The sequence below is a fragment of the Saccopteryx leptura genome, chromosome 4, assembly GCF_036850995.1.
Source record: "Saccopteryx leptura isolate mSacLep1 chromosome 4, mSacLep1_pri_phased_curated, whole genome shotgun sequence".
NCBI lineage: Eukaryota > Metazoa > Chordata > Mammalia > Chiroptera > Emballonuridae > Saccopteryx > Saccopteryx leptura.
In genome coordinates this window covers 47,837,130-47,864,585 of record NC_089506.1, presented here as the reverse complement: position 1 = coordinate 47,864,585, position 27,456 = coordinate 47,837,130, and positions in this window count along the sequence as shown.

The window sequence follows — 27,456 nt, the reverse complement described above, 5'->3', positions numbered from 1 at the left end:
AGGTTTGTGTGTTCATCTATGTGACAAAGGGCCTGGTTTTTGCAGGATATCTTTGTCACCAGAAGCAATAAGAAGAGGCAACTCTTTGAACTCTTCAAAATAGTGTCTTTCGAACCATTTTGCAACTTAGATTCCATTGCATATACTTAAAAGGATGCTGCAGCTTTAATTTTTAAATTTTAGCATTTATAATCTACTAAAAGTTATTCTTTACAATTTTGCAAGCTTATGAAAAAAATTAAATGTCAAAAGTGTACGAGGTGGTACATAATTTTTAAAAATAACTTTAGGGGGTATGTAAGTAATCAAGATTGAGACTCAGCTTATAGAATGGTCTTGGTTAACGAAACAATCAAATATAAGTGTGTGGACCTCTAATGTTTCTGGTGCCTAAAGTTACACCTGGCATCATGGTAGGACTCGGGCTACCCATTAGCCCAATCCCCCTCTTCTAGAAACAGTTCTGTGAAATGACTTCTACAACTTTACTTTGAGAAGAAGACAATTAAATATAAAGTTTTCTCATTTGAGCAAGTTAAAACACTGATTGTTGACGGTGATGATGATAATGAAAAAAGTTTCCTGCGCAGGACATAATCAAAGATGGTGTCACAGAGCTTCTGGGTGGGTATGTAAGGACCAAGAGAAGATCAGAAAATAAGCAGGGCACTAATGGAACAGGGAACTTAAGGGTTACAGGCAGGTCCTGCTCCTGTTCTGTTAGGAATAACGTGCCCAAGGTCGTTCAAGAAGCAGAGACAGATAGGGACTCTGAGAGGCTGAGAGAGAAAAAAAAAAAGAAAAAGAGACAAACGTTTGCATTCTATTGGTTAAAAAACCCTTATCAGAAGTTTAGGTTTGGAATTCGCCAATGAGCTAGACCCCAGCCCCTGTTGCTATGCTATGTGCAGCCCCCTTAGCAAATATCAATAGGTTACCGCCACATCTGCTTCTGTATTAAGCTTGTTTGCTTAGCTTATAAAAAGATTTAGCTGTGAGCACTAGGTGCAATTCCCATCTGCAGCTCCTCCTTGTGAGCACAGTGTCTCTGGACACCTCGGGAATTTGCCCCTGCACAGGTAAAACTGGCCAATAAAGTTACATCTATACTCCTGAAAGTCTCTGACGTTTGTTCTTGTACCCGGTGGATGTTACAGGTACACGTGTGGAGATCAGGAAGAGTGGCACACGTGGTGAGGGCATGGAAACTCTGCACCCCTTCCCACATATCTTGGCCAAGCATTTCTTCTGATCGGCTGTTCCTGAGTTATGTCCTTTTATAATAAACTGGTGATGTAGTAAGTAAAAACAAACAAACAAAAAAAGTGTTTTGTTAGAGTAATGGAAATACATAAAGTTTTTTTTAATTCATTTTAGAGAGGAGGGAGGGAGGGAGGGAGAGAGAGAGAGAGAGAGAGAGAGAGAGAAAGGGGGGAGGAGCAGGAAGCATCAAATCCCATATATGCCTTGACCAGACAAGTGCAGGGTTTTGAACCGGCAACCTCAGTGTTCCCAGGTCGACGCTTTATCCACTGCGCCACCAGAGGTCAGGCGATACATAAAGTTTTCAAGAAGAGCAGGTGAGCTTCCGGAGAACATGCTGGTCCCTTGTTTGCCCTAACCTTGCTTGTGCCTGCAGAGTCTGCTCCAGGCAACTGGACAAGGGCAGACACTTGATCAGCCAGGTCAATGACAGTCCCTGACCTGTGAATCGGTAGCAGAAGATGTGGAGTTAGAAGACCTGATGTCAGTTATACTGTCTGTGTGCCCATGGGCAAGCCATTTAACTTTTCTGGCATTCTACATCTTTAAAATAGTGAAATTAGCAGTGCTGTAAAGAGAACTAGTCTAAAAAATGTATGTAAGAATGCTCTGTAAAATAAAAAAGTACTATAGAATTTGATCTATGATTCTTATCACCTTCTCTCAAGGCCTCTGTTTATCTGCATTCTTGTTTAGGGTTGTGTTGGAATATGCCTTGTACATTCAGCCCCTCTGTGGACCCACCGCAGAACATTTATTATGAAGATATGGGAGCATAAAAGGTGCTATTGGCCAGCTGTATGATAGGCCTGCTGATTTGTGCATAGCAATCAAGGTCAAGGTGTGTGGATTTGTTGGCTTTGTGTTGCCTGATCATGTTCTTAGTCTGCATGTTTTCTACATCAATGTCTGTGAAAAGGTACTTGGTTGAAAGATTTCATTTCTTTGTTCTCTTTACCAGTTCAATTTTCCCCAGACTTGGTGTGTGTGTGTGACTGACAAGGTGGCCAGACACTTGGGTGAATTATTCTGCCGAGTGGCTGGACCTGGTGGTCTCCAGTGTGAAGGAGAGTAAGCAGAAGCCCCACTGGTGTCTCGCTGACACGCCTCGGCTCCTGTAGTTCACATCTGGAGACCTTTCAGGCAGGTCCCAGCGATGATTCTAGCACCACAGGAGAAACTCTGCAGGGATAACCTTTTCCTCTTAACCTGTTTCTTTGAGAACAAAAATAAGAAAGGTGACTTCTCAGGTTTCCAGAACCCAAGCCTCTTGCTTAAATGTATTTAAAGAGCAAAATATTACTTAATGCAGCTTGTAGAATGCAAATACCAGTTGAAACTCTGGAAAGATAAGCTTCCAAGTTCCATTGACATCGGTATGAGTTTCTTAGAGATGTCTTAACAAAGTACCACAACTGGGTGGTTTAAAATACCCAAAATTTATTCTCTCGCCAGTCTGGAGGCCAGAATCAAGGTATGACAGGCTTGGGTCCTGCTGGAGGCTCTGAAGGTGGATCTGTTCTGCAATTCTTCCAGTGGTGACTGGCGACTCATGGTGTTTCTTGGATGGGAGACTCCTCATTCAAATACCTACCTTTATCCTCACATGGCCTTCTCCTTGTGTGTCTCTGGGTCCTTCTTTTCAATCCCAGTCATATGGGATTACGGGTCTATCTTACTCCAGTCTGACTTCATTTTAATTTAACTAATTACATTTTAAATACTCTATTTCCAAATAAGGTTACATTCTGAAATGCCAGGCCTCAGGAGTTTCACATATAAATTCAACCCACAAGGATATCTAAGTGCTGAAAGTTTGTCAGAAAGATCTTCCACCTGAAATAGCCCCAAAAAGCAAGCCTTAGGTCTGAAGTCATTTATCACTATTTTCAACATAAACTTTGATATTCTGCAGTGTTTTTATTTTGAGGGTTCTTTTATTGAAAAGGGTTACAAAAAGATTTTTCAGTAAAGATTTAATAATGAGTATTTAATTCGGTCATAGTTTTTACATTTGGGAGAGAAAACATATCTTGTAGTAACAAGAATTTTGAATGGAAAGATTGGTTTAATGATTATAGCTTGAGGGGATGTGGTAGTTTCTTCTCTGTGGGGATATGTTCCAAGATTGCTACTGGATGCCTGAACCCATGTGGAGTACCAAACCCTATTGGTACTATGATTTTTCCTATATACACAACCCATGTTAAAGTTTAGTTTATAAATTAGACACAGGAAGAGAAATAAGGGTCACCTGGACACAAACGCAGGGATGCTGTGACAGTTGACTTGATAACCAAGATGGCTACTTAGTGACTAATGGGTGGGGAGCATATACAGTGTGGATACACTTGACAAAGGGATGATTCACATCCTGTGCTGGGCAAAGTTTCATCATGCTACTCAGAACCGTGTACAATATAAAACATATATATTGTTTATTTCTGAAAATTTTCATTAATATTTTTTGAACTGCAGTTGACCATGGGTAACTGAAACCTTGGGAAGCAAACTCATGGATAGATAAGGGGGACTACTGTAATTCCTTTAGGGTAGTGAGAGATCTCCTGTTATTGCAGGAATCAAAGGAGGACAAAAACACCCAGACAACTTGATGAAGGAAGTAGGATTTATTTAGCCGGCAGAGAGCATGACCCAATAAGAGGCAATTAAACACGTGGTCCCCGAAGTTAGATTTCTTATATCTTATATACCTTTTACAGAATACAGATTTTCATGCAAGGGGCTCATGATCCCTTTGTCTAGAGCAAGGGTCCCCAAACTATGGCCCATGGGCTGCATGCGACCCCCTGAGGCCATTTATCTGGCCCCTGCCGCACTTCCGGAAGGGGCACCTTTTTCATTGGTGGTCAGTGCATGTGGAGTACTGTATGTGGTGGCGCTGCAAAGTGCGGGGTCGCTCATGTACAGTACTACTTCCAGTGACGCGGGGTGTACGTTGTCCCATTGAAATACTGGTCAGTTTGTTGATTTAAATTTACTTGTTCTTTATTTTAAATATTGTATTTGTTCCCGTTTTGTTTTTTTACTCTAAAATAAGATATGTGCAGTGTGCATAGGATTTGTTCATAGTTTTTTTTTATAGTCCAGCCCTCCAACGGTCTGAGGGACAGTGAACTGACCCCCTGTGTAAAAAGTTTGGGGGCCCCTGGTCTAGAGGTATACGTCACTGTCATGGCTTCAGGGTCGGAGGGTGAGTTTAGGTGAGTTCAGAGGATAAGTATTGGAATTTTTAAATTAAGCTATGTAAACATTGTTTCTTAAAAGCTTTTGAGAAAAGAAAAGGGGAAGGGGTTTTCAGATAAGATCTATCTTCTTTGCTTTGTGTAGCAAGTGGCCCCAGTCACCCTTTCAGAGAAATATAGGAAGTAGTTAATCTAGAACTGGATGACTCAGTTGCCCCTGCAGGCTCCCTTCCCTTGTATTCTTCTTGTTTTTCTCTTCTCAGGGCCAAAGGGTAGAGGGCCTCACTTTTCCTTCCTTACTATTAAGACCTTAATTACACCTTCTACAATGCATTTTATTTTTCCCCTTTATAACTTATTTTAAAAATTTAAAAAATATATTACTTATTCATTTTAGAGAGAAGAAAGAGAAAGAGAAGGAGGAGCAGGAAGCCTCAGCTCCCACATGTGCCTTGACCAGGCAACCCCGGGCATTTGAACTGGCAACCTCAGTGTTCCAGGTCGATGCTTTATCCACTGCACCACCACAGGTCAGGCAGATTATTTCTTAAAAGCAGTTTGCGTTTGTGCTTGTGCAAGCATTGGGATTTTTTATCTCTCGCTTAAAGCTGTGACTATTGATCTAAAAGATATTTTATTTTCAAGACACATAAGTCATTGAATTTTTATATCTGGAGATTGAATTTCTGGTAAGAAACAATTTAAAAGACTGTTCTTTAGGAGGGTTTTGTTTGTTTATTTGTTTGTTTTAAGCATGGAATAGTAGAACATTAACATGACCATTTGGCTACAATTAGAAATACATCAGATGTGATGCAGTTTTAATTATACATACAAGGCCAACTGAAAATGAAAAACATGAATATGCAATTTTAATTAAGATACATGCATAATTACAAGGGTACTTCTCACAGGAAAGTAGATTTTCACTCCTCTTCCCCCCTTCCTTTGAATGCCATTCTTGTTCATTAAGTTCTCCATTCTTGTTCATTAGTTCCCGTAATATCCTGGGAAACGTTCTGCTCTAGTTTTTCTTTATTGCTCACAGACACTAGGAGTAAAGCCCAAAAGCCAGTCAGTGTGTGAGCCTGTCTGAAAGCTTCCTCGTGTATTTAGGAGAATGCAAAATGGTCTACACTGTTTCATTTCTGTTGTCACTAAGAAATAATCTCAGAAAAAGTGAATTTCTGACCCTTCAACCCCTTATTGAACATTATAAATACAGAAGCAGTAGGAACTATATTCCATATAAATTTGTAAGAGCCTTATACTCGATTTAAAGACTGAAGGCTGACCTTGATGTGTATCTTTGTTTGCGTGCATCCCCCGTCTACATGCTCAAATAATACGTGAATTTTGCAGACAGATAGTGAAGAATGCTAAGACTCCACAAGTATACAAATACCTATAATATTTCTCTCAGAATCACCTTTATTCCCTTTGAATTGGGCATGATTAAATATGTTTGCTCTATTATTAAAGCACAAAAAGAATATGAGTTTCTCATGATCAGATATAACTATCAATTATAGAATTAACCTTTAACAGATATACTTTTTATTGAATTTACTGAAGTGACACTGGTTAACAAAATTACACAGGTTTAAATTTACATACCAATGGCTTGTTGCCTCTCTGTTTCAATGTGCTCCTCGGGGATGTAGGCTAGGGGATGACAATGACATTTCTGAAATCAGAAAGACCCAACTACTGGTGCTTTGACCATGAATCCAGGTGTTCTGGAGGCAGTTCAGAGAAAATTCATCTTATTCTTTCTTCTTCTGAGCTAGTTCCAGTGCTACTTTTATCTGCAGTGTTAACATAATGCCAAGGGCAATTATCAGCTAGGCTTCATGTCCCTTATATTTGATTCCCATGCATTACAAAAATTATGCATATTATTACATATTAGTGTTGGGGTAAGATTTATTTATTGCTACACAAAATTTGATTCCCATATGATCAACTCAAAAATTTCATTGCTCAAACAAAAACTGTTCTAGAGAAAAAGAATAAAGTAAAAGGGAACACTTTCATCAATCTGGCTAAAACCCGATTTGGGATGATTCATGGAATTTCCTAGTAACAAAGCACTTTTATTTTACAATACTGTGTGCAATTTGACTTCACAAAACACAATGAGAGGAATATTTTCATTTGTCTGTTTAAAGATTTTCTGTTACTGCAAATGTTTAAGTGGAATTCTCAGAAACATGTTGAAATTAAAAACAAAAACAGCTTCCTTTTTCTAAAAAAATAAAATCACTTAAAGCCTCTTTCTCACGGGAGATTTGTTATTCAACACCTTTTTTATGTGTGACAGAAACAGAGAGAGACAGAGAGGATCAGATAGGGACAGACAGACAGGAAGGGAAAGAGATGAGAAGCATCAATTCTTTGTTGTGGCACCTTAGTTGTTCATCAATTGCTTTCTCATATGTGCCTTGACTGGGGGGCTACAGCAGACAGAGTGACCTCTTGCTCAAGCCAGTGACCTTAGGCTGAAGCTGGTGAGCCTTGCTCAATCCAGATGAGCCCACGCTCAAGCCAGTGGCCTCGGGGTTTCGAACCTTGGTCCTCTGTGTCCCAGTCCAATGCTCTATCCATTGCGCCACCGCCTGGTGAGGCTCAACACCATTTTAACAAAAAACACAATGATCATTATGACTATCACTTGCCAAAAACACTTAAAAAGCATTTTCCTGGATTGAAAAGGTTTGATGTTGTAAGAAAGAAGTATTTCATTAAGGAGTACCTTACAACAAAAGAGCATTTATGCAACCTTCTATGTTGCTTTTCCAAGAGTTTTGGGAGTTGTTCTGAGGACAAATCAGCAGGAATTGAGGCTCATGAAAAGTGGTTTGTAGATTAAATACCACTAGACTTGACTTCCCAACATTATCACTTTCCTTCTCCTTCATTACCAGGCACTAAGATGATTGATTATCCTTGGTCAATTTGCCATACAGAAGTTTCTGGGCATCTGATCGAGTATGTGTATCTGGTCCAGAGAAAGGCAGAAGAGAGAATTGTTGCAGTGCCCATAAAGGAGACAGGCTTCTGGGTCATGCGACAAACCCTGGTTTGCCACTGACGGCTTAGACTCAGAGGTGTTCCCACAGCACCTGCTCTGAAAGCTGGGTGTGAAATCCCTGACAGAGAGAAGATTTTAACCACATGCAATATGTGCTTGTTTCAGCGGACTGAATGGGGAACGATTGCTCTGTTTAATCCACTTTTGTTCATTAAAAGAAAATAATTAAAATACTAATCTTTCCTTTCTGTTTTTCAATCACTGATTTTCAAACAACTAGAAAAATACATTTCATATTAAAATGAAGTGAACATAATTTGGATCTGATCTCCAATACCACCTCTGGAAAAAGCTGTCCCTGATCATTGCCCCTCCAGTCACATCGCACCGCCATTTAACCATTCTCTGCTCCCAGTCTAGATTTTATTTTTTTCCCCATAGCACTCAACACCACCTGAATGACCAGGAGACTTTATTAGATTGCATGCTTACTGTCTTTTACTTGCTAGAACGCGAGTTCCATGAGGACCATGCACCATGCCTATCTTCTTCACTGCAAGCCTCCCCAGCACGTAGCACTGTTTCCCGGCTCATAGTTGAAGCTCAGTGTATTTACTGACTGAAGGGGTCAGTTTCAAAGTATCTTAGGGTCATGATCAGTAAGGTTTTCCAAATTGTGTGTCATGGAAGGTTATTTCTATGAAATGTAAATAAATATTACATGATAAAGGAGATCTGAGGTAAAAAAAAATATCTGAGAAAATGATGGGACAAACAAAGCTAAACAGATGTTGTAAAATTTCTCAGAATCTTTATGTTGCTAATTATTTCATCACAGAGCCCTTTTTTATTGAGGAGAATTTTGACCAACTTTTACAGCAATAGACTTTGGGAGATGTTGCTGAATAGGAAATGAAAACAGTTGCGATTTCCTGGGATTATTGGGGATTTGGATTCTGTGTAAATAGGAATATATTTCAGGAAATTAGACATGTCCCCTTAAAGGAAGTAATTCTTATCAAATGGCCAGTAATACTGTGAAGTGTGTGTGGGAAAAAAGGTGAAATTACGGTTTGTGAACCTGGAGTGTTGTTGAGTCATAATCTTAATACCTTATATATTTCTTTAGCTTAACAATTTCCTGAGAACAGCTCAGGGCTATGTAGAAAAGCAGGAAGACAAGTCAGAGCAACAGTTCTGTGTTTACATTGTGACCTGTGAACTTCATGTATCAATAGCTTATTCATTCAATTACAAGATGCCTTTTTCTTGTTCTAGGACAGCCCCTTATGCTTTGCTGTTTAATCACAAATAGTTTCTAAAGTGTGGTATCCATTTGCTTTAATAATATTTGTTCACTCATTTTTTTTATACATTGAAAATATGTATAAAGTTCACTCTGAGTAGTTTTCATCCCCATCTGCATAGAAGAGTCACCTACAGGGTTTGAAAATCTACAGACAGCTCCTTCCCATCCCCCAACCACCGGATGAGCATCTCCTGGGAGGTGAGAGTGGTTGGGCACCTTTGTTTTTAATGAGTTCCCCAAGAGACTCAAATTCATAGTAAATGGGGACAAACAACTGGCAGCTGTGGGCGAGGCATTGGACTTGGTGTCCAGCATCAGAGTAGTGAAATAATTAGACTTGAGAAACATCCGTCATAGAGCACGGACTTGGGGGGGAATCTCACAGCTTCTCTTTCAGTCCAGTCAGCTTGTCACCAATTGCATTGTATTTTGAGACCCTGCAATTATTGCATAAAAATGGTTAACTTAATTAGAAAATGCCAGACATAAGTGTTTGATTCTTGGCCTTGAAAGCTCAGATACCAGACTGTCTGGCTCTAAATTGCATGCCTGGCAGAGTGAATGCACAATGCCTGGCACATAGACAATAATCAATAAATATTTGTGTTGAATAAACAATCAAGTGAAAGAGCAAGGCTGGGAATAAAAGACTTGTTTGCCAACTTCAGAGTTTTAATTATCTGTAGTGGGGAAAGTGCCTGAGGCAAAATTCCTGAGTCACAGAAAAGGGTCACTTGCAAGCAAGGCTGTTTCTTTCTTTCTTTCTTTTTTTATTTATTTTTTTATGTTAATTAAATATTTTAATTTATTGTGTTAACGTGGATTCAAGTGTCCCGCTCAATATAACACCCTCACCCCCCAACAATGTGCCCCCCATTTATACCCTTTTTGCCCCTCTCCCCCTGACTTCCTCTCCCGCTCTCCTCTGGGATTTGCTGTCCTGTTATCTGTATCTATGTGCTATGTATATATATAATTTGGCTAATCCCTTCACCTTCTCTAATCTCTTCCCTTCATCCCCCTTCCCCCTGACAGCTGTCTCTCTGCTCCCGGTGACCCAGCCTCTGTCTCTATTCCATTCCTCAGTTCATGTTGTTCATTATATTCCACATAGAAATGAGATCATATGATATTTGTTTTTCTCTGCTTGGTTTATTTCACTTAGCATAATAATCTCCAGGTCCATCCACACCATGGCAAAAGGTAAGATTTTCTTCTTTTTCACAGCCATGTAGTATTTCATTGTGTATATATATGTACCATAGCTTTTTTACCCACTTGTCCACTGATAGACACTTGGGCTGTTTCCAGACATTGGCTATTGTAAATAATTCTGCAATAAACATGGGGGTACATATCTTCTTTTGAATCAGTGTTTTGGGATTCTTAGAATATATTCCTAAAAGTGGGATGGCTGGGTCAAAAGGCAGTTTCATTTTTAACTTTTTGAGGAAATGCCATACTGTTTTCCACAGTGGCTGCACCAGTCTGCATTCCCACCAGCAGTGCAGGAGGGTTCCCTTTTCTCCACACCCTTGCTAGCACTTGTTGTGTGTTGATTTGTTAACGAGAGCCATTCTGTCAGGTGTCGGAAGTTCCACCCTATCTAATACGCATGAACCACTGTGGCGATGCTGATCACAGAAAGCAGAACTCACCTTTGCTGAGCCCAGGTGCACATGGAAATACCAAGCTGCACACCTGCCCCACCTCTTGCAGCCTTTGTCTGGTGGCTGCCTATTGAGCTTGACTACTGAAATAAAACCTCTGGCAGAATCTAGAGCCTGGGGCAGTTCAGGGATTAGGAAGGTTGTAGGTATGGTCCCACCACTCTGCCCCTAGTGTCAGTCTGTCCAGACTTTTTCACAGACCTCAGTAAGGTGTGGCCCTCAGGAGTCCAATGGGTGTGGCCTCTGACATCCAGAGATGTGGTCTGCCTGCAGCCAGGACAGTTTCTACTGAATCTCCTGTGAGGCAGAAGCACCAGTCATAGACTCAGGAGAGTGCAGGAAAAGCTCCGGCCTCAACGCCAGGAAACTTAGTCACTGATGTGCTCTGTTTCTTGGCTGACCTCTCACAGTGTCCCAGTCTCCATAAGGTGGAGCAAGAGAGATTTCTGAGAGTGTCACCGTTGGTTTTCCCCAGGCTGACACTGCACAGAGGGAACTGCTTTACCCAAGAGAGATGGTGATTGCGGTAGTGGAGAAGCCCAGGGGTTCCGGTGGCTGTCTCCACAGCCAATCAGACACTGAGCCTAGCTGAGACGAGCTTCATTTTCTGTGGTCTCTTCCTGGGCCACCACTTCCCCCTCTCCTCATGCAACTCTAGTCCTCTCAGCCCTCCGTCAGCTGCAGCCCCACGTAAGTGGCTGTGAATGAGATTTTCTGCACTGGCCCTTTAAGACCGAGCCTGCATCTCTGAGAGCTCCTGCCTCTTTCTCACAGAAACCCTGGCTCTTTTCACTGCCAAATGCTATGTGGGTGCCTCTTCTAGGCTCTGGTGCTCTAGGCTGGGGTCCTGGGTCTGGGGCTTAGGACCCTCCCCTCTCAGAATGACCCTCCCCACAGTGACAGTCACTCTGGACCCTCTGCTGCTGCTTGCTCCTGGGAGCTGGGCAGCCCTTTTTGGCATCTCCACTCTTCCTACCAGTCTTGGTGTGGTTTCTTCTGTGATTCTTGGTTATAAAGCCCTCTTCCTTTAGTCCAAAGTTATTTTTTCAAGATAAGTGTTCCTGCCTGACCAGGCGGTGGCACAGTGGATAGAGCATCGGACTGGGATCCAGAAGACCCAGGTTCGAGACCCCAATGTTGCCAGCTTGAGCACGGGTTCATCTGGTTTGAGCAAAAAGCTCACCAGCTTGGACCCAAGGTCGCTGGCTCCAGCAAGGTGTTACTCGGTCTGCTGAAGGCCCACGGTCAAGGCACATATGGGAAAGCAATCAATGAACAACTAAGGTTTCTCAACAAAATAAGTGTTCTTAAATTAAGTTGTAATCCAATTTGGTCCTGGGAGGTGGCAGTTGGAACGTCTGCCTACTCCGTTGCCATCTTGAAATCAAGCAAGGCTATTTCTGTTATGTCTCTCAAGTCTATCAAATTTTAATGGTATTATAGTCCTTACTGCCAAACATTACAAATTGCCCATTATTATGAGAAGAGTAAATTTAGACTGCCTTCCATTGAAGCACTTACCAGTTGTTTTGTGTGTGTGTGTGTTTATTTTTCCACTTTCTCTCTCTCTCTCTCTCTCTCTCTCTCTTTAGCAAGGCTTAAAAGACTTTAGTTCTATTACTTAGTTATGACCTTGGGAGCTTTATAAAAGTTTTGTGTCTCATATGTCTTCATCTTTAAAGTGAAAATAGCAACATTTATCACACTTTATTTTAGGACAATAGATGATGTATAAAATACATTTGGGCACTGAAACCTATAACCAGTGTCATCCCAATAAAATTAATTTAGCCCTGGCCGGTTGGCTCAGCGGTAGAGCGTTGGCCTAGCGTGCGGAGGACCTGGGTTCGATTCCTGGCCAGGGCACACAGGAGAAGCACCCATTTGCTTCTCCACCCCTCTGCCGTGCTTTCCTCTCTGTCTCTCTCTTCCCCTCCCGCAGCCAAGGCTCCATTGGAGCAAAGATGGCCCGGGTGCTGGGGATGGCTCTGTGGCCTCTGCCCCAGGCGCTAGAGTGGCTCTGGTCACAACATGGCGACACCCAGGATGGGCAGAGCATAGCCCCCTGGTGGGCAGAGCGTCGCCCCATGGTGGGCGTGCCGGGTGGATCCCGGTTGGGCGCATGCGGGAGTCTGTCTGACTGTCTCTCCCTGTTTCCAGCTTCAGAAAAATGAAAAAAAAAAATTAATTTAAAAAAGAGAAAAATATTGCATGAGCTTCAAATTCAGATGATTAAAAAGATTTGGGGAAATAACAAGACAGGAAAAATTCCAAAGAAATTGTCCATTCCATAACATAATTTTAGGAAGTGAGATTTGGAGAGTTTTTAGGAGAGGTGGTAAGAGAAAGGGATTGCTTTAAAAGTAAAACTCGCTGGAAAAATGGCCTTCTGCTATCTTGAAATGAGAAAATAAATTATTTTTATTTTTGTAACCATAATACAAAATATGTATTACCTATTATCATGACTCATAAAGCTCCTTTATGGAGAATAAATACATGAAAAATGTTAAATAAGTGTAAATTAGGTCTAAGTATATTGCTATATTCATATTGCACAGACAAGGTAAATTAGACCAAAAAATGTTTCATCAACATGCTCAAGGTCCCACCATTATTTAGAACTGAAAACACACTTAGAATATCACGGCAGAGGTAGAGGTCATGGGAGAGATGTACCTTGATTATAGAAAACATCTCTAACCATAGGAAGGTGGCATAAATAGGGCTATATATTAAACATGTACACATGTTTATTAACAAGAATTCCAAAGATAGAAGTGTGGTTGCTGATAAAAATAATAGTCATAAAGAGAATGACTGCAAGTAGGAGGCACATTAAGACTTTGGCTGCATGGAGACTGACCAGGCAGTGGCGCAGTAGATAGAGCACTGGATTGGGATGTAGAGGATCCAGGTTCGAAACCCCAATGTCGCCAACTTGAACATACACTCATCTGACGTAAGTGTGGGCTCACCAGCTTGAGCGCGGACTCGCTGGCTGGAATATGGGATCATAGACATGACCCCATGGTCATTGGCTTGAGCCCAAAAGTCACTGGCTTGAAGCTCAAGGTTGCTGGCTTGAGCAAGGGGCTTGAGCAAAGGGTCACTGGCTTGAGCAAGGGGTGCTCTGCTGTAGCTCCCTGGTTAAGGCACATATGAGAAAGGAGCTGCAACAAAGAATTGATGCTTCTCATCTCTCTCCCTTCCTGTCTGTCCCTATCCATACCTTTCTCTGTCTCTCTCTCTCTCTCTCTCTCTCTCTCACACACACACACACATGAATACATAGCTAGTTAGAGCCAGCTGACACTTCCAATATTCTGCCTTGAAATTTCTTTGCTGAAGTCCAGAATTCCATCAGTGATATTTGCTATCTTCTATTGCACAAATTGCCACTACAGTAACATGAATCGTCATTTTCCCATCCTCTTCTAACAGTTTTCTTATCATGTTTTCCAGGTTTCTACAAGTTTCATTTCCATTTCTCTGGACTCTACCTACCACCTAGTCACAAAGCCAATGTCACACATTTTAGATTTTGTTATAGCTATAAAATCTGAATCAATTACTTATGTCACAGTAATGTAACATAACCACCAGCCCCAAACTCTGTTACTGCTCCCTCAAATAATGTGTTGATTTGCTTACGCATCTAGTTTCTTGAATAAATTTGTAGATTTGGAGTTTGGTTGGCCCTCAGCTGTTCTAGAACAACTGTGACTGAAATTACTGGAGCAACTCAACCAAATGTCTCTTGTCATCTAGCATGCTGACCTGGTTGAGTTTTCATGGTCATGGTAGTGCCTGAAAGCAGGCAATGTATAAATGCATTTTAAGACTCTGTGTTATATTGGAAAGCATTCCATTATCCAAAGTAAATTATATGGCTAAAACCAGGGATGAGGAATTATATCCTGCCCACTAAAAGGTGATAATATGGGGACAGGTAAAGAATCAGGGCCATAGTATTATTGATGCACAGATGGAAAGTATAAGGTCTACTGGAAAGTTCTGTCTGTTTCTAACACAAGTTTCTACACGTAAGCACATGTTTATTTGGCGCATGTGTGCCTCTCTATTTTTATCACTTAATGTATACATACTGACATAGCAAATTAACTAAAACAAAGTTGATTCACATTAGTCTTATGTGTGAAGCGATAGTGTACCCATGGCTACTGATAAAGTTCATTTACGCCACTGTATTGTATACGAATTTCAACAAGGAAGAAATACTACAGAAGCATGTCTGTCGCATCCACCATATTCCCCGGACTTAGCACCCTCCGACTATCACTTGTTTTTGTCCTTAAAAAATTTTTTGAAGGGCAAAAATTCAAAAATGAAGAAGATATCAAACAAGCACTGGTTCAATTTTTCGCATCAAAAGATAAAACATTTTTCAAAAATGGGATACACAAATTGCCCTCACACTGGCAAGAAATCATTCATAATAATGGCAATTATATTATTTAATAAAGTTTATTGACGGTAAGAAAAATTTGTATTTTGTTTTATTCCAAAAATGGACATAACTTTCTGGTAGACCTTTATATAAAAGAACATTACTTCTAATGTTGGCCCATTAAAGACAGGTTGTCCAGGATCCAGTGTTCAACTGGGAATCATTTATAATTTTTTAAATATAAAGAGATAGTTTTTTATATCAGAAGAAGAGGGGGTCTAATAGCAGCAGTAAGGTGCCATGATTATAATAGAGACAGGCCAGAGAGCAAAATGAAAGTAAGGAGAGTGTGTGAAATTATGATCTAGGGTAATTTGTCTTTTTGTGGGAAATAATTCATCTAGTTTCTAGGGGATACTGGGAGCAGAATCCAGTCTTCTAGAGAAAGGAATGTTGAGAGATAGTAGGGTCTGAAGGCCCTAGTCCTGCTACTTGAGGTTCAAAGTTAATTCTGTCCTATAATGACAGAAAACTAGAGTATTAGGTAGGTGATTGAGTAGACTGTTGAAATGAGGAAGCAAAAGGGCAGGGCCTGTCACAGCTGAGAAGCTCATTATTAGCACACACACACACTGGGTATACCAGATAACTGACTCTCAACTTACTGCTTAATTAAATAAAAAAGTTTTTTTAGTGACTGGAGTGAGTTGGGTTCTATATCCTCTTACCCTTATGAATGGTTTGCATACACATCTTTTCGTTTGATGCTCATACCCTCTAAGGTAGGCAGAGTAAGCATGATTATCTCAAAATTTTGTGTAAGGAAACTAAGGCCCAGAAATGTTACTTGACTTCTCAAGGTTCCAGAGGCAGTAGGTGATAAAGCAGAATTCATACTCCATCCATTTTTATCTGGGAACTCCCTGCATTTATGCAGAACGCTTAGTGAGGCATGATGTTATTGTATCAGAGTATTGTGGAAGACCTTTCTAGAAGACGGAGTGTCAGGGTTTTCCTGATGTGGAGTGTAGAAATGGCACAGAGGAAAGCTTAAATTCTGATGAGAGTCATCCACTTTCCAGAGACTTCTAAGAAGTTCATTCTAGTCAAAGCAGAGAATCTGGTATGTTCTTGGTTTGCCTTGCTTACAAAGTACAGGAATCAAGGAGGGGAAACTATTCTTCTGGAAAAATGTGGAAATGATAGGAATCCATGTAAAAAATGCTACGTCTGAAACTGAGAAGGGTGTGAGGTTTCACTGTACTTTACAAGTTAACAGGTTAGCCTACCATAACTATATATAGTGACAGGGAAAAAAAAAGTGAGGTCTCTGAATCAGAGATGGTTTATTACAAAATATAGTAGCCCTATTCCTGAGCCCCAATCCCTACAGAGCTGCATGGCATTATCTGGAATGTTATAGTTAATCCATTACAGCTCAAGGAAAATTACTCTTCCTTCTGAGTCTCGTCAAGGTGGCCCCACTGATGGGAGTGCATGTGAAATTAGGGGCTGGGAGGAAATGTGAAGTGGGGAAAGCATGGATAATCCAAGTTATGGGTACCAGCTGGAATCCAGAAAGCATGGTCTGGAATCTCTGTTGGTCTCTCACAAACTTCTGACATCCAACTTTGATGACTGGGGCTGTCCCCCAGGAGCAGTTGGCACCTTCTGTGAGTGACATGAGCACTCTCCTGGCCTCAGAGTCACAGAAGTTGAAGGAGGGTGTTCTGTAGGAGCTAGAGCTGCTGTAGGCCAGCAAGTTAAGCAGGCAAATCAACAATGTCAGGACCTGCTGTCCAGCCCTGCTCTGACCTTCAAAGACTAGAAAGCAATGTGAGCACTACTTCACATCCTTCTTCCATATCACCTGCATTCCCCCAGAATTACACACACACACACACACACACACACACACACACACACACGAATTCTGAGAAATATTGTCTCAGCTGAGTTCACTCAACACAGTCCTAATCCCCACAGCCCAATTGTTTGACTTGTTCAGTAGATTTGGGAGACACCTCTGGTCATTCCCTTCATTAATAGTCATCTTAAGACCTTTATGAGGGTCTTAAGTATAAACTTTCATACTGGTTCCTAAATATATTAGCCTCCTCTTCTCTGCAGTAAGCTACCCTATGACTTCTGTCTTTTCCTTATATTTTTGCCACTCTTGAATCATTCTCTTTCTCTCACTTACAGTCTCTGAAACTGCCCATCACCCTGTAGCTGACATGGCTATGTGCCAGGCAACAGCCTGGCAAAGGCCCTGTCAGTCTCCTCTTATGGGAATAAAAACCTCATGGTTTCCACACTGGTCTTATTTCCTTATGATTTTTAAGCCATATTTATGCTGAGCTAGATGCATGTGGTGTTTTTGCAGTCGATTGTTCTTTGTTATAAAGTCTATCTTGTGTATGTCGTTATTGAGCCCGGTGCTGACTGCATCCCCTGATTTCGAGGAGGTCAGTGCTTCTCCAAACAAAGAAGAGCAGTGTGCTCTGGCGCAGCTGCTTGGTGCTCTTCCTAGAATGCTGGAAGGGAGCAGACACTCTTTTGGTTGTTGCCAGTCTCTTTGTCTAAATTGTCTCATTTGGCTTGGCCTGTTGGCTTTAGTCTATTAGAATAACGATGTAGGAAACCGTTCTTCTTGGTTTATGAGCTGGAACCTGGGTGCATCAACATGTGCCTTGGCAGGACAGAGATTTACATAAATATTTCTGGGCCATCAGATCTCTGTAAGAACGTTTTCACGTTCCAGATGTAGGGTCTGACTGCAAATCCCATGTGGAGATCACAGTTCACTAACTTGTGGACGGCCCCCCAGAGGAAAGAAGTGATTCCGTATAACGGCAGCAAACTGGAGAATAGAGACCCAGAAACCACCATTCTTCTGGTGCTGTTTAAAACTTGGGCAAGAAGCCACATTTTTCAAGCAAGGAGAAATACATTTTTCTTTTCACAAGAATAAAAAATTATTTCGCATTTTGGAATAATTAATAGTCATCTCTCAATTAGTATTAACAGCTAATCAGGGTGCAGCAGGGTAGTGGAGCTCTCATCAAACAGCAGGCAGCTTGTTTTATTTTTTCAATGCTGTTTAAAGATTATTTGAAAAATCTCCTTTAGAGACCAGTGTGCGGGGAGTCACGTATCTCTAGTCAGAATTTAAAGTGATCCAAAATACAATATTAATGATTGATGCAGAAGCTCACAGTGTGGTGCTGGGGTTTAATTAGATAAGCATTGCAGCTGTTTTGGGGTGGAGGTAACTTGATGGCGTGCAAAGCTGTTTTGTGACTTTCCGTCTACGGGGCATCTATTGAAGCAGAAACCGAAGCAAGCTACGAGGGATTGTGATGACAATTTTTTTCAGTGCTGATGGTGCGGAAGGGAGAAGCATTTTGTAATTATAAAGGTGAGTTTGGGTCTTCTATTTCATTTGTTGATGAACTGAGCACTAATGCAGCCAAGCCAAGGTCATGTGTAAAGAACTTACACATGTGGCTCTCTTGGTCCATACCACTTTGCCTGTGCAAAATCAACTTGTCTCAAACACACTCTTCACCTTGCAAGCATAACAGTTGTGTGAGACTATGTAATGTCTTACTCATACAAACAAATACCTATAAAAGCTGCTTTGTAATCACTCTCTCTTCCTGAAAACTAGAGGGGAATTTAAAGGGGGGGTCAATAGCATTTCATTTCACTGAGTCAAAGACATTGTCACGTTTAATTATCATGAGTTTGGAGTTTTCTGTGTCCCAAGCTGGAAATGACTAGAATGTACTGAATAGGGTCAGCTAAGCTTTAGCGTGTGTATGTGACCTCTATCACATGAGACCACTAAAGAGAACAATTTATTGAGGCTCATTGTAAATTAAATGTGCAAGACTTCAAGTATTTCACCAGAATGAGGCTCGGAGCTCTGCGCCTTTAAAGTGATGTTGTTAAATTGATATTGGAAACATTTCTGTCCAGTAAAAGGGAAGCCTGTCTAGGTGTTTTGTGTTGTGAAATAATTGTAATAGCCGCCTAGGAAATAAATTCTTTTATTTTTTCATTAAGTGAGAGGTGAGGAGACAGAGAGATAGACTCCTGCATGTGCCCCAACCAGAATTCACCTGGCAAGCCCCCCAATGGGTGATGCTCTGTATATTCTGGGCTGCTCTGTCACTCAGCAACCAAGCTATTTTAGTACCTACAGCAAGGCCTGGAGCCATCCTAAGTGCCTGTGGCCAACTTGAACCATTCGGGCCATGGCTGCAGGAAAGAAAAAGAGAGAGAGAGAGAGAGAAGGAGGAGGGGTGGAAAAGCATATGGTTGTTTCTCCTGCGGGTCCTGACTGGGAATCAAACCCGGGACATCCACACACTGGGCCAATGCTTTACTGCTGAGCTAAGATTTATTAGCACAGAGCTAAATAAATTCTTAATTGTTTACTGTGAAATCTATATAAGGTGAAGTTATGCGTGAATGCTGAGTATTATTATTTTTGTTGTATAGCTAAAGCTTCATGCTCCTCTTGATTCTTAGAAAACGACTTTTGAGAACTTTAAATAAACCTGACCCAGTATAGTGGGGGAGAAATGAACCCTTTTAGAGGTGCATTAACTCAGATTATTATATTGTCATTCCTTGCACTAAGAAATGATTTATTCCATCTTGTTAAAGATGTTGCAAGGTGTGCAGCTTGGAATTAGAAACGCTGAAAAATGAAGTCCCAGTGTGGCCCTTATCTAGCTGTGTGATTTTGGTCTGTTTGTTAAGGCTCGAGCCTCTGTTTTCTAAGTGGGAACAAGGGCCCCTTCCCTTCTTATCTCCCAGGACAACTCCGAGGATCTAACGAATGGAACATGTGTCTAAGAGTCTGTAAATACATTTGTAATAAGTTAAAGGTGGCTTCCATGAAGCAGTTTCTCACAGTCCAATATATAAAGCTACCGAGAACAGATGACTCTCATTTAAGCTTTCCACTGAGCAAGGGCAATGGCTGTGTTTGGGTTTCCTAAGCTCTCTCTACTAGTAATACTTTTGCCACCTACATTTGGGGGAAGATGAGGAAGGGCTGTAAGATTATTCACACAGATACAGAGATGAGAAAAATTAGATTTTGTGCATTGAATGAATTACAAGTCAAGGCTTGAACTCAGGCCTTCTGGTCCCTTGGTGAGTGTTACCCCCTTTATAATGGATTGTCTCAGCAGATAGTCTAAAAGTAAAAGTAAATGAAGAGGTGGGCTATCGAGGAAATGTGTGGTTAACTTTGGAATTGGAGAGTGCAGAGGTCAACAAAGCAGGTAATTCATTAGAGTGGATCAATAAGCTTAACAGCAGGGTTTCTATGAGGTACGCTACTGATAACTGCCTGCGTATCCATGAGAGTTGGCTATGCTGTGGATTTTCAGAAGTAAAACATACTCCTTTTAGTTGCATGCAGTAATTATTGTTGATAACTTGGAAGTGGTCTTCTATATTTGATCCCTTCATAAAATAATTTATAAACAGATGGTTCCTTTGAGTCTTTTCTACTAGATGCTGATGGATGAGCTAACAATAATGTTATAGAATTATTGCAATACTCCATCAAAACCTCAGAGGATAAAGATGGATTGTAGTGCTTTAAACATCACCATACATCCTTAAGGCAACCTATAGGAATTACTGTTAATGGGTTTAATTTATGGGCCAAAGTCTAATAGTATGCTGAGGGAAAGGTAGGCATGAATATTTTGTATAAAAGCAATGGGTGGAACGTAGAAAATGCTAATAAAAAGTTAATGCATAGATGATAAATACAGGTCTTGAAATGTACAGGCAAGCACTTAACTTGTAGAAAGAATAATAGTAATCATGTTGAATGATAACAGCAATTACTTTTAATTATGGTGCTTCCTCATCTTCCATTCCAGTGAATAGTTTTCCCAGAGTTCTATCTACCTTAGGTTCTCTTTTCTCCCTCTACGTATTGATATATTCACCTTGGGCTTCATTGTCCACGCTAAGGCCACATTTTCCACTTTGGTAGCAGTGACCCAACTCAAGCTACCTTCCATAGACCTTAGTTATGTACACCTCTGAACACTCCTATAGCATTTTTCACATGCCACCATTATACCAGGCAGTTGAAATCATGGGTCTGAATGAGCTTGCCTATATAGAAGAGATAAAATGAGAAGGGTAAAGGATCTATCACCAAGAATTAAGCAACCTCAACCTTTTAAAAGCTAAGAGAGCATTTTAGAGACAGAGCAAATGAGAACCTAAAGGGGTAGGAGCATAACAGAGAGGCAGTGTCACCGTGGAAATAGAAAGGAAGACAGTGTTTCTTGAAGAAGGGTTGGTCAGTAAGACTGAGATGTCATAAGGGCTGAAAAATGCCCATTGGATCAAGCAATATGGAGGCAGGCCACTAGTGAACTTGGCCACAGCTGTTGTAATGAAATGATGAGTGGAAATTCGATCTCTGTGGACTGAGAAGTGTAAGTTGAGTAAAGGGAAACAGAAAGTACAGGCAACTATTTCACCTGGAGTTATTTAAACATCAATGATGTCATTTTTTATTTATTCCCTGGGAATCACAGTTAAAATATGCTGTGAAGGATTTCATCCAGAAAGGCCTCCCATCCACCTGGAGCTAATTTCAGATCCAGGCCTTGGTGAGGATCCTGGGAACCAAAAAATTCCATTGCCAGCTGACCTGATCTAGGATTTCCAGGAGCAGCTGGCTTGTTTCAAAAAGATTCCAGGTCCTTCAATCCATCCATGACCTCAATCCATCAGACCTCCAAGTCTAGTCCTGTGGAAATTTCTAGGCCAGTTATTTCCCACATGACTCACTGATGTTTTTCATCCAAACAAAAAAAATTCACCTCCAGTCACCATGTTTTCCAAAGTCCCAACCCCTGTGGCTCTGTGCTCTCTTCTCCCTAAACTAGAGGTAATTGTTCCCCTCCTCACCTTTTCTACTATACTCTTCAGAGCCTCTACTTAATTAATTGCAAACAACTTCATATGCACCCTTAACCTAGACATGGATGCTTCAGCCATTTCCTGCCTCTTACTGAAAGCTTCCCTCTCAAGTGGACACTCATTTGCATTGTGAATGCAAATTCTTACTGTCCAAGTAAGTCACCTGCAGATCTATATTCCTCCACAGTACTTTCTGTTCACCTCCTTCTTTCAGGGAGCCCCAGGGCTCACTGTCAATTTTTTTAATCTCAGGTGTGTAGAATCTAGCCTTCATCTTAGCCCCTTAGCAACTTTTCTTCCTCAGCAGACCAGGAACCTGGTAGGATCTACCACCCAAATATAACCCAAGGTAGACCACCTCCTCTGCTTGCACCTTTCCCAGACCACCATAGTCTTTTACGGTGGGCTGCTACAGCCTCATAAGTCAGCTTTCTGTTTCTCTTCTCATAGTCAATTTTCCATTCAGCCCCCAGAGGAATTTTCTAAAATGTATCATAGCATGTGTTTCTTCTCAGAACCATTTTGGAGCTTTCCATCACCCTCAGACTGAAATCCAATGCCCTCTGGTGTCAGCACCTGTCAATGTTTACCAAAGTTCCAGACGCCTTTCTAACTGAGGATATTGATTGGCTATACGTGGTGCCCTAGTGGTGGGCAGGTGGCAAGAATTAGGACAGCATGGCCTGCCTGTGCCCAGGCACATGGCTGGCAATTAGCAAATAACATTGCTTAAATATCTCTTGATTTTCATCTGAGCCCAATTTCTTCTGTCTTTACTTTAAAAAGGGACATTGATCAATTAATGTGCTTTTAAAATGCAGGAATGTCCTGACAAGGTTAGTTTATTACTCTGGGTTTCTGATTCTGGGTAGCATGTGGGTTGGCCTTGATTGCTGTACCATTCTGGAATGACTTTGAAGGATACTGTTGATTCCAAGGGACCCACTGCTTGCCAAAACCATGTTCCAGGAAACGAGATGGAAGGGAAGCAGAAAGGTACAACCTCAGGGATTGGAAAATTAGACAGACGTAGCCATCTGTTACTGCTCCCACCTAGCTCAGGAGCGGCTGTGATTACAGGGCTATTTTTACAGGTGCATATGTGTGCTATGTTTGCCCTCCACTTGTCTTTCTGGGTTCATTTGGAAGTACTTGAGGTAATGCAGGGAGTCCTTTGGCTCTGTAAAACAGCAGGGTGGCTCAGAGCCCTGCCTGGAGATCTGTATTGACATTCTGGTGTACTTCCACATCCAAGGATGGGAAAGGCATTTGGTGGCAGAGGTGTGAGAGAGGGCTCAATGGGGCACCGATTTGGCCAGATGAATGATACTGAGCAGACATCTTGGGGTACCTGCAAGATAACTTCAGTTCCTTCACATATGCCAAACTGAAATACTTGGGGGCCATGCCAAGCTCAATAAGAGTACAATCAGAGTAAAGCGAACTCACACTTTTCTGTTTTAACCTTATAAGTGCTTGTACACAATGAGCCAAGTCACCTGGACCTCAGTGAAACTTCTCACTAGGAAATGGTTCCATTTTGCTCTTGGAAGTTTCCACTTAGAGGGATGCTTAGGTTATAAGATCTTGACAGTTTCAAGCTTTCTCTCTGCCTGGCATAAATGTCTATCATTTGTGTTCTTCTTATATTAAATGCAACATAATTATTAAAACTTTTCCTTGAAGCCAGCACTCTGATAGGTGCTGGGGAAACCAGACATCTAAATCCACAGGTAATCCTGTGTAATGTGTGCTTTAATGAAAGTAGTAGAGTGCACCCTGGAGAGAGCAAAGAGGAGTCCTAAAATCAGACTGAGCTGCCTGCCCAGCTTCAAGTGAGAGGTAATGCTTGCCTCCGGATTCCTGTCTCCAGGAATAAGTAAATACTAGGTGGATGAAGGACATGCAGGAAATGGAACGGTGGTCCAAGAAGATGGAATGACGCATGAGAAGGTCCTGAAGTGTAGAACAGTATGGCCTATTGAAGTTGAAACAGCACATGCAAAACTCCGAGGTGTGGAGTGGCTCGGGACGAGGAACAGCAGGTAGTTTGATTAGGCTAGAGCACCAGTGATTTAGAATGGAGAATGAAGGGACTCATATGACAAGCCAAGGACTTCCTTATGAAAGCAATGGGGAGATGATAAATTAGTGTGATAGGTGGTAGCTTGGTTATATTTGAATTTGAGAGCAACCATGGCAATGCAGAGGATAGAATGAAGGGCAATGAATTTGAGGCAAGAGGACCAAGAGATAATGAGGGCCTGAATTATAAAGATGCCAGCAAGGATGGAGGAAAGGATTTTGAGAAATATTTAGAGAAGGTAGGATAGACAGGACTTAGTTTCAGCATAGGTATAAAGATCAGGAGCAGGAAAAGTTAAGGATGACTTCCAAGTTTTCTCTGTGGGGTAACTGGTGGTGCTATTAAGGGAAATATGAATTCAGTAGGAGAATCAGTATATAAAATGGGGAGGGACAAGAATAATTCCATTGGGGTACTTTGAGTTGAAATTGCCAATTAATATTCTTCAAATTCCATTTTCTGTGTGATCTCACTTGGTTCAAAAAAGAACCCACTATCTACAGAGTGAGCCTGGCGCTATATAGTTTTGAAAATCAGGTCCTGACTTGTTCTTCTCCCCCAACTCCTCCACATAAACCCACTAGTCCTGCTGTGGGCTCTCCATGTCTCTCCCTGTAGGAGAGCATTTCCATTGAGGCTTACCTGAAGTCTCACCATCCTTATACGGCTTCCCTTGACAACCCACCTAATGTTCATGACCTCTGAGCCACCATGTGCCATTACATGTTATTCTGTGTTCATGTTTTACCTTCCCTGATGGAGGTGACTGTGTATAGCTGAGGGGCTTGACGTTGTTGACTGAATGGAAAATGGTCCATGTTGGAGGGCACTGAAGGTTGCTGAACATCTGTTTGCAACAGATCAAAGTAATGATGTGAGCTGGCATGCAGGGGTAGGGAGACTCCTTCATTCTTTTCATTGAACTTCTTGTTCTGGCTATAGCATCCTCAGTGCTCTGAATCTTTTCATTGCTAGGATTCCCTGTGGGGTTGGTAAATAAATGGTTTGTCCCTGCACAGGGAGAACCAGCAGATGTCCTTCCTCCCTGAGTAAGCAGGCTACTCCTGACCTCATCCAACGACATACATCTTCAGATCGCTGTTTCTTTTTTCCCCACTTTCTGAAATACTGTGGCTGTGCAATCCGGGGGACCCATCTCTGACTGGAACTGTAAGACCCCCTTGGTCATCAAGTTTTATTTCCAGTAGGGGGCAGTGCTGCACTTCCAAGGCTGACCAACACCTGGCCTGGGTGTTGTAGTGGACAGTTACCAGGGTTCTCCCATCTTTCATCAACTGGAATTTTCATCTGTGCACTTGACCTTCTTCATATTATTACATGAGGCTTTGGAAAGTTAATATACAAATATATGAGGCTACATTTGTTCTTAAGGGCAGAGACACTGCCATAATCCTTTAGTACCTAGCACTTGGCATCTAATAGATGCTCAGTAAATGTATGTTGTTGTAAAGGTATGTAATAAGGAAATTTGCTTAAAACAATAATATTATGTATATAAACATATAAAAATCATACAATTCTGTATTCATTATACTGTTATTATTTTTTCAGTATCTATTATGTACCTATTTTTTTCAGTACCTATTATGTACCTATTATGTATTTTTTTAGTACCTATCATGCATTATTCTAGGCACTCTACATATATTATTTCTAATCCTCTCAACACTTTCACTAAGTGTGTTTATCTTGTTTTAGACATGTACTTATTGAAACTTTATGAGGTTAAGTTACCCATCCAAAGCACAAAGACGTGTCCAGAACTGGGGTTTAAATATAGGTTTAGTTTTAGCCACATTCATACTTTCAGGAACTCATTTTTGCCAGCAAGCATCTTTGGCAATAAAGTCTATGTGTGAGTTTGCCCCATAATTTTCTCCTCTTGTCTCTTTGGTTTCTTTTATGTTTCTCGCCGTATGCGCATACATGTGTGCGCGTGCGCACTGTCATCTTCCGCTACACCCCACTGGGACTGGGACACTTACTGTTCCATAAAATGTCGGTACTTTCCTTCTTTGTACTTTTCTTTTGTTCATGCTATTCTGTCTCATTAGAGTTTTTGGTGATTTAACAGTCTTAGGAAGAAATGTTCATCAATGTGTGAAATTGTAAAAATTGCTTTTTTGCTAGAGTTAAATGGTTGAGCTATTTTTTTTTTTAAAGTAAAGAATGCTAGTTCTTTAATACAAATCACTAGACTGATATGGTAGTCTTTATATCTCTCCTCTGTTTTTTCTCTTTTAAGGCTTTCTTTCTTCTTTATTTTTCTTTTGCATCTAAGACTTGAATATTGGGGTTTGCTTGGAGACTTCTTACTGGAAAATGCTGAGCCATTTTTGTTTTTGTAGGACTGGGTAAATACTGTGACATTGTGATAAGATCAATTTAATGGCAAGGAAATGCTTATGTTCCAAGACTGATAATCACAACCCATTCTTCACTGGCTTCCCTGCTTCTAGCATGGCTCCCCTGCAGTCAATCCTTCATGCAGCTGCCAAATTCTTTTTCCTCCCCCACTGCTTTGACAGAGTCACCGCTCTCCTCAAGAGGCTCGCTGTTACCCTTCATGTTCACCCATGCCCGAAGCCGTCCATAGCTTCAAGACCTTCACTTTCTCCCATCTTCCACCTTCTAGACTGATCCAGAATTCTTCTGTAAATGCATTCACATTATTCCTAGCACCATTCCTCAATAAGTCAGGAATCCCCTGGGAGCCTGCCAATGAATTCTGGTCAAATTTCAGAATGCTGCTCCCTCTGCTTCTAAATCCCTTCCCAAGACTTACAGCCCCCAATCTCACTCTTTGTCAAGGATTACCTGCTAGAATTACCTTCTTTCTCAAAGTCATTTTCATTGAACAAAATAACAGCTTATACTCTGTCCATTTATTAATTTACTTATTTTTAAATGTGGTAAAATACACATAATATAAAATGTACCATCTTAACCATTTTAAGTGTACAGTTCACTAGTGTTATGTAGATTCATATTGTTGTGCAATAAATCTCCACAACTTTTTATTTTGCAAAATTGAAATACTATATTTATTGAATAATAATTCTCTATCTCCCTCTCCCCTAGCTTCTGGCATTCGCCATTCTACTTTTTGTCTTTATGAATTTGACTACTCTAGGTACTTCATATAATGGGAATCACACAATATTTATTTTCTTGTCACTGGCTTATTTTATTTAGTACAATGTCTTCAAGGTTCATCCATGTTGTAGCATGTGGCAGAATTTCATTCCTTTTTAAAGCTGAATAATATTTCATTGTATGGATATACCACATTTTGTTTACCCAATCATCTGCTGTTGGACATTTGGGTTGCCTTCACCTTTTGGCTACTGTCAATAGTATGGGTGTACAAATATCTCTGAGACTTGCATTATATTCTTTGGCGTTATATACCCATTTTCTACATCTTTCAATTAAAAAAAAGTTTTCATGATTTGCTTAAAGAGAAAAAAATAAAAGCAGA